This window comes from Monodelphis domestica, chromosome 1 (genome assembly GCF_027887165.1).
Source record: "Monodelphis domestica isolate mMonDom1 chromosome 1, mMonDom1.pri, whole genome shotgun sequence".
NCBI classification, from domain to species: domain Eukaryota; kingdom Metazoa; phylum Chordata; class Mammalia; order Didelphimorphia; family Didelphidae; genus Monodelphis; species Monodelphis domestica.
The window spans coordinates 397338606-397347538 of NC_077227.1; positions in this window are offsets into that span (position 1 = coordinate 397338606).

The window sequence follows — 8933 nt, forward strand, 5'->3', positions numbered from 1 at the left end:
CTACAGGGGTGGAGGGGATAAGACTGAGGAGAGACTCTAAATGAACACTATAATGCAAATTCCAATAACAGGGAAATGGGTTCGAGTCAAGAACACATGTGATAACCAGTGGAATCATGCGTCGGCTATGGGAGAGGGAAAGGCGGGGGGGGGGGGGGAGGAAAAGAAAATGATCTTTGTTTCCAGTGAATAATGTATGAAAACGACCAAATGAAATAATGTTTAAAAATTAAAAAAAAAAAGAAGTTAGTGGCAAAACCAGGATTGTACCTAAGATCTGATTATTAGTCCAAAGCACTTTCTGCTGGACTCTGCTGCTCTAGAAGGATAGCAGACAGAACGCCATAGCTGGAAGGGAGCTCGGAGGCCATTTAGTCCAGAACTTTCATTTTTTTATTAATTTGATTTTTAAATTTTATTATATAAAATTTTATTTTAATGATTTTAAACCTTTACATTCTGTTTTAATGTCAATTCTAAGACAGAAGAATGGCAAGGGCTAGGCAATAGAGATTAAATGACTTGCCCAGTGTTACACAGCTAGAAAGTAGCTGAGGTCTGATTTGAACCCAGGACCTCCTATCTCCAGACCTAGATCTCTATCCACTGAGTCACCTAGCTGCCCCAGGATTTTTATTTTATATCACAATCAAACTAAGGCCCAGAGGGCTAAAAGATTTTATTCAAGGTCATGTAGAAAGGGAGAGGCTGAACCAGGGGACTCCAACTCTGCTGACATCTAGTCCAGGTCATGGGAACAGCCAGCTGTTGGTTTCAACAACTTCAAGAGGTTTCCAGAGATGCTCTCTATACATTAATTAGAATTAATTAATGGGACAACAGTGGGGTATGTGGGGGGGCACAGAAGAGCATAGGTGCAGGGGTATGATCCATTAGTTGTTTACAGACCAAACACGCATTGCAACAGCCTTGTTACAACTGGCAACAATAGCCTGTCACTGGCTGCTATTCCCATAATAAAGAGTCTGCTAGGATCCCAGGCTTCCTGAGGGGAACTCAGCCCTCTCTCCATCCCAGCCTTCTCTCTAGACTTACTGCCTTCCTGGAACCAACCTGCAGGAGACCTGGTTGGTCACTCACTGGGCAGTGGGTCAAGGGCTACTGCCCCTTTCCCTCACCTCCCAAAAATGGTCACTCAGGAGCAGGTTCTCCAGCCCGCTTTGGCTCCTGGTTTGCAGGGAAGAAGGGTTTTGGGCCTTTCTTCCCCAGGAATTGGTGGTCCAGCTCTCATTAGCTCTTCTGGTTTGGTCTGCATATACTTGGATTCCCAGGGAGCATTGGGGCAGAAATCCTGTAAGGCTTAGCATGCCTTGTAATTGAGTCACCCCTCCTGCAGGAATAAAGGAGCTGGTTAGTGAATGATAACAATCCCTCCCTCCTATCCATATAGCACTCAATGCTTTTCAAAGCATTTTCAGACCCCTTATCTCCTTTGGGCCTCTCATGGGAGAGGGTTGGTTAGCCAACAAACATTTATCAAGCATTTGCTTTGTGCCAGGCATGCTGCTAAGTGCTGGGAGTACAAATAGGAGTGAAAAGAAAGATAGAGCAGAGGAGGCTTTACTGCTTTTAGTTTATAGACTTTCAGAGGGAGGAGATGATTGTTCTGAGCACATAGATGGTCAGAGGCAGAGCCCAGGCTAGCTTCTTTCCATCTCACCCTCTTGTTGGAAGCTGGAGGAAGATAACTTATCCTCTGCTCTTCCCACCCAGCTAGGAGCTGTCTGCTCTCAGGAAGGCTCTTTGCCCTGGTTCTCTCACCTTATGCCAAACCTCCAATTTCAGGGCTCAGGGACCCTCAGGCTCTCCTCTGAGTATCCTTCGACTCAAAGGTATGCCTGTTAGTAACTCATGGCAGCTTATAATATGAAGTATCATTTATCTATTCCTTTTTGTTTAAAAACAAACAACCCTTCCCTTCCCTCTTGGAATCAATACTGTGTATTGGTTCCAAGGCAGAAGAGCAGTAAGGGCTAGGCAATGGGGGTCAAGTGACTTGTCCAGGGTCACACAGCTAGGAAGAGTCTGAGGCCAGATTTGAACCTGTCTCTAGACTTGGCACTCTATCCACTGAGCCATATCTCCCCCTTAAATATATTGTTTTAAAGTTTGCTAAGTACTTTACATCTAGCCATCTAATTAATTTATCATATATGTAAAATCTGATTTGAGCCTTAAGGTAGGTGTTATTTTTATCTTCATTTTGTTGGTAGCTTTGTTGAGAACTCCATTTTATTGAAACTGAGGCACAGGAAGGATATATGACTTGTCCAGGTCATTCAGTTAATGTTATTTATCCTACAAGCATCAGACACTTAAGTATCTGATTTGAACTCAGGTCTTCCTGATGCTGGACAGCTAAATGGCACAGTGGATAGAACTCCAGGCCCAGACTCAGGAAGTCTTTTCCTGAGTTCAAATCTGGCTCCAGAAACTTAGTAACTGTGTGCCTCAGTTTTCTTATCTCTCAAATGAGCTGGAGGAGAAAATGGCAAATTGTTCCAGTATCTTTGCCAAGAAAAACCTCAAGAGATCACAAAGAATCAGACATGACTGAAAAATGACTAGATATTCCTGATGCCAGGCCTAACACTCAATCCTCTGTCACTAGCTACTTCAAGGAGGTGACCCTTTACAGATGTGATAATTAATATTTATATAACATCTTAAGGTTTACAAAGCATGTTTCCCACAATAACCCTGTGAGGTAGATGTTCCCAGTTTTATTGTTTCCATTTTAAAGATAAGGGAACTTTGATCACACTTATACACCTAGTGAGTGTCAAATCTAGGCTATGAATCTGGATCCTCTGACTCCAAGTCCAACACACTTTCCACTTCACTAGGCTGCATAGTAGTGCTACTAGCACTTTATTCATTGTTTTTGTTGGGTTTTTTAAATTTTAAATATTTATTATTTGTTATAATGAATTTCAATACACAAGTTTCCCCAAGTTACATGATTGAACTTATCTCTTCCCTCCTTTATCTTCCCCTTCTTGGTGCTGGCAAGCAATTTGATCTGGGCTAAACATGTCTTATTAATTTTTAATCTTATTTTTATTGACAGATTTTTGTTTTAAAATCAGTCCTATTTTCAAATCTATACCTTCCATTATTTGGACTGGTGAGAGAGAAAGAAGAAGAAGGAGGAGGAGAAGGAAGAGAGGAAGACAAAGAAGGGGAGGAAGAAAGAGGAGGAGGAGAAAGAAAGAAGGGGGAGGAAAGAGGAAAGGGGGAGGAGAGAGAGAAGGAGGGGAGAAGAAGAAAAAGAAAGAAAAAAGAAAAAGAGCAAGACAGAGACAGCCAGAAATGAGAGAGAGAGAGAGAGAGAGAGAGAGAGAGAGAGAGAGAGAGAGAGAGAGAGAGTCAAGAGGACCAAGTTCAAACAAATCTGACCTCAGATACTTCCAAGCTGTGTGTTCCTAGGCAAGCCACTTAACCCTGTTTGCCTAGCCCTTGCCCTTCTGCTTTAGAGTTGTTACTAAGACAGAAAGCAAGAATTATTTTTAAAAAAAAGGGGGAAAAGCAATTCAGAAAAACCAACCAATATATGAGTGTCTGCCAGTGTATGTATTATTGAAAACTCATAGTCTCTCATCTCTGCCAAAAGAGTTGCATTTTTGTAGGTTCAGGCTTGGCTATTATAATTACACAGTTTTTAGCCAAACAGAATCAAGGCCTTTAGTCAAAAAGATGAAGGAAGGCCTAAGGATAGAATCTCAGGCCTTAGGTGGATTTTGCTTTTCTATAGGGAAAGAAGGACTGGAGTCTTAGTAGAATTATTTCTTTTTTTTAAACCCTTACCTTTTGTCTTGGAATCAATACTGTATATTGGCTCCAAGGCAGAAGAGTGGTAAGGGCTAGGCAATGGGGGTCGAGTGACTTGCCCAGGGTCACACAGCTGGGAAGTGTTTGAGGCCACAGTTGAACCCAGGACCTCCCATCTCTAGGCCTGGCTCTCAATCCACTGAGCCATCTACCTACCCCCTAGGATTATTATTCTTAAGAAAAAGACCTGACTCATTTTTGTCTTTGTATTCTTAGAGTCTAGTACAGAATGTGGCACAGAGTAATTGCTTATTAAGTGGCTATTGGATGGATGGATGGATGGATGGATGGATGGATGGATGGATGAATGAGCCCCAGAGGCTGAAAAGCTCCAGACCCCTCTGGTTGCAATTAGCCTAGCTGGAGTGGTGGTGGTGGTGGTGTGTATTTGTGCGGGTTTATAGAGTTCAAGTTTATTGTGTAAAATGATAACTATCTGAGCATTTCCAGCTGGAACTAGAAACTGGAGCAGGGGCTGGACCTTGGGAAGGGCAAGGGAGGACTCCAAGCTAATTCTTATAAGAGCATGGAAGAACACCGGGCTCTAAGGATCCATTGGCAGATAAGCCGAAAGCAAATTGGGGGCAGAAGCCTGGCCCTTCAAGTGAGTGAGCCAGTCTAGAAAAGCAAGGCTTCAACCTATCCACCCTGGACAAGAACTGATCTAACAAAGAAAAGCTTTCCAGGTCCAAGACTTCTGGAGGCTGGAAGAAGGGGCTTAGTGGGTAAGTGATCCCCCTCTATTGTCTTACTCTATCCCCATGGATACTTAGTCTTGAGTCTGAAGTTATCCACAGGAGAGAGGAAGGCTGATTTTTTAGGGAACCTCTTGTCTCTTGTCCCAATTCCCACTCCAGAACATCTGCCTCATCTTTTTTTTTTTTAAACCCGTGCCTTCCCTCATTCCATCAATATTGTGTATAGAAAAGCAGTAATGGCTAGGCAATGGGGGTGAAGTGACTTGCCCAGGGTCACACAGTTAGGGAGTATCTGAGATCAGATTTGAACCCAGGACCTCTGCCTCATTTTTGAACTCTAAATCCTATGACCCTAGGATCCCTGGGTCAGGAGAGAGTCTGGGTTCCCCAGGCAGCCATCAGCCCAACTATGCAGACAAGGTCAAAGAAGGACAATGGTGATGGGGAACCCAAATGTCATTTGGATAGAAGCTATTACTATAATTAATAATGATAAATTCAAACACAAATGATATATCATAAACAACAATGGAAACACTTAGGATATTATATTGTAGATAATATATTAATCCTCTTTTTCATAATAGCTTTATTATATATTATTTTCTTTATAAATAATTATACATTATATTATGTTATATTCCCTTATTTTGTATTAGTAGGTGTTATTACTAATAGCAATAATAATAGGGAATTGTATCATAGTGGATAGAAAATCTGCCCTGAAGACCAAGAAGACTTGTTTTCAAGTTCCACCCCGATGTATACTGGTCGTGTGACTCTGGGCAAATCACCCAATTCATTGGTGCTCTTGTTCAGTCATTTTCTAATTGTGCCTGAATCTTTGTAACACCATTTGGGCTTTAAAATTTTTATTTTCATTTATTAATTTATTTTCCATGGTTTCTTGTTTTCTCCCTCCCTTCTTCCTTCCCCCCTCCTGGAGCTGACAAGCAATTAATTCTACTGGGTTATACACATAATATCACTCAAAACTGATTTCCATATTACTTATTTTTGTAATTTTAATCTTTTAAAACCAAAAATGCAAATCACATGCCCATATATGCAAGGGATACTCCCACAGTGGATAGCATTCTTTCTCATAAGTGTCTCAGGATTGTCCTGGACCGTTGCATTGCTATCAGTAGCAAAGTCATTTGATTGTTCCACAATGTTTCACTTTCTATGTACAATGTTCTCCTGGTTCTGCTCATTTCACTCTGCATCAGTTCATGGAGGTCTTTCCAGTTCTTATAGAAATCAAGTAATTCACCATTCCCTATAGCAGTCCAATAGTATTCCATCACCATCATATACTATAATTTGTTCAGTCATTCCCCAATTGAGGGACACCCCCTTTTTTTTATTTTTTGCTATCACAAAGAGAGCAGCTATAAATATTTTTGTGCAAACAGATCTTTTCTGTTTGGAGTTTTCTTGCCATTTTCTTCTCCAGCTCATTTTACAGATGAGGAAACTGAGGCAACCAGGATTAGGTGACTTGCCCAAGGACATCCAACTAGTAAGTGCCAGATTGTAACTCAGAAAGATGAGTTTTCTTGACTCTAGGCCCAACACTCTATCCACTATGCCAGCTGGCTGCCCCTATTGCTACCCTAGACACCTCTAAAGCCATAAGTTATAGAGAAAGTACCAGCCCACATTGTAGTAGGAACTTTCTCATTCTGAAGTCCCCTATCCCAGAGAAATAAGAGATCTAAGACTTATTCATAATGATAATAAGAAGATCCATAAGAAGAAGAAATGCTTTAAGGTCGTCTTATTTCAGACAATGTGCCATAGGAGACATAGAAGTGGAAATGTACGTGCTTTTGAAAAACATTGAAAATAAATTCAATTAAATACTTTTTAGATTAAAAAAAGAAAAACAGTTAAGTTCAGAGGAAAGGTTAGGAGTGGCATATAGATCTGGGAATCATCTGCATTGAAGTAATAATTGAATCCTTGGGAGCAGATGAGCTCATCTAGGCAGAGAACAGAGAGAGAGGAAAAAGTCCAGGAGGGATGTACATGTCAGGGAAAAAGAGGATGATAATGAATCTGCAAAGGAGACAAGTAGGAAGAGAATCTAGAGAGAACACTGACACAGGAGACAAGGGATTAGAGACATCTAGGAGGAAGAGGGTGGTCAATAGTGTCAAATGCAGGAGGCAGCTGGCTAGGTGGCTCAGTGGATTGAGAGCCAGGACTAGAGATGAGAGGTCCTGAGTTCAAATTTGGCCTCAGATACTTCCTAGGTATGTGGCCCTGGGCAAGTCACTTAATCTTTACTGCTCTTTTGCCTTGGAACTAATACACAGTATTGATTCTAAGATGAAAGGTAAGGGTTTAACAAAACAAGACACAGTGTCAAACATAGCAGGGACAGAAAGGATAATGACAAGTGGATTTAGGAATTAGGAGCTCATCAGTGACCTTTTAAATGTTATAGTTTTGGAGAGTGCTAGAGTCAGAAACCTGATTGCAATGAGTCAAATCAACAAATCAGCAAATATTTACTAAGCATCTACTATGTGCCAGGGCAGAGCAACTAGATGGCCCAGCAGATAGCATACTGGGCCTGGAGTCAGGAAGACTTGAGTTCAAATCTAACCCCAAATACTTTCTTTCTTTTTAAAAATTTATTTATCTATTTATTTAATTTGGAATATTTTTCCATGGTTCCATGATTCATGTTCTTTCCCTCCCTTCCTCCCACCCCCCTCCCATAGCCAACGAGCAATTCCACTGGGTTTTACATCTCAAATACTTTCTAGATATGTGATTTTGGACAAGTAACTTAACTCTGTTGGCCTCCATTTCCTCATCTAGAAAATGAGCTGGAGAAGGAAATGGCAAAATAATACAGTATCTTTACCAAATGGGATCGTGAAGAGCTGGGCACAACTTAAATACATGAATAACAACAAATGTGTCAGATATGGTGCCAAGCACTGAACAGGCAAAGAGAAAGGCAGTTCCTGCCCTCAAGGAGCTTATGTTCCAATGGAGAAATACAATAATGCATGTCAATAAAAGTTGATTAAGTCTCTACTCCAATGTGCCAATGCTAGGCATTGTGCTAAGATGGGGATACAAATAAGGAAGAAAAAAAAAGAAAGGCAGTACCTGTCGTTAAGGAATTTAAAATATACTGGGGAAAGACAATATAAATCCAATTCCTGTCCTCTATAAAGGAAGGTTTTGGGGGGCATCATTCAGTCAGTTGGGAGACAGTCGTTCAGTTATTTTCCAGTTGTATCTTCTTGTATTCTGATTTAGGGTTTTCTTGGCAGAGATACTAGAATGGTTGACCACAGATGAGAAAACTGAGGTATTCAGGGTCAAGTGACTTACCCAAGGTTACCCAGCTAGTAAGTGTCTGAGGCCAGCTTTGAAGCCAGGTCTCCCTGACTCCAGGCCTGGTGCTCTATTCACTGCACCACCTACCTGATTCTATCTTCCAGCCCTTCTGTTATCTGAAAAGCAAGGGGATAGGAAAGAAGGAGGCATGATAGAGAAGACTGGAGAATAAGGAGCAGAGCTGGGAGAGGCATGGAGCAATGCTGGCTGACCAGGGCAATTCCTTAAAGAGGAGATCCCCATAAAAGTTCACCAATTTGAGGAGGGGTAGGCAGGAGTAAAGGAAGGGACTGTTGGGAACAAGACAAAGTCCCAAGAGTCAGGGGTAGAACAGAGGAGAGAAGTGAAGGGAAGATGGTAGTGGAGAAATTGTGGCAGCAAATAAGATTATGCTTCTAGAAATTTAGCAGGGAAAGGAATGCTGGTTATAGAATGATAATTGAGGGAATGGCATGGTTAAGAGAAGACTTTTTTTTTAACCCTTACTTTCTGGCTTAGAATCAATTCTGTGTATTAGTTCCAAGGCAGAAGGGTGGTAAGGGCTAGGCAGTGAGGGTGGGGGATTGGGGGGAGGTTAAGTGACTTGCCCAGGGTAACACAGTTAGAGAGTGTCTGAGGCCAGATTTGAACCTGCAACCTCTCATCTCTAGATCTACCTCTCAATCCATTGAACCATCTAGCTGCCCCAGAAGACTTTTTTTAAGGTAATGAAAACCTTGCCATGTTTGTAGACAATGAAGAAGGGGCCAGTAGAGGGGATGAAACCGAAGATGAAGGGGAAGGAGATGGGATGATCTGGAGAGGACTGAGGAAGCACTATGGTTTTACAGGTAAAAAATCTAGGCTAAAAGCCAGGAAAATTGAGTTCCAATCCCTGCTTTGTGTGAGTCTTTCTTTCTCTCTCAGTTTTCCCCTCAGTAAAACAGAGACTAGCCCAGGTTATTGCTAAGGTGCAGATGTCAGTGAAGACCCCAGTTCCTGGGAAGAGAGTCTTGAGGGCAAGCTTCTCAGGGAAAG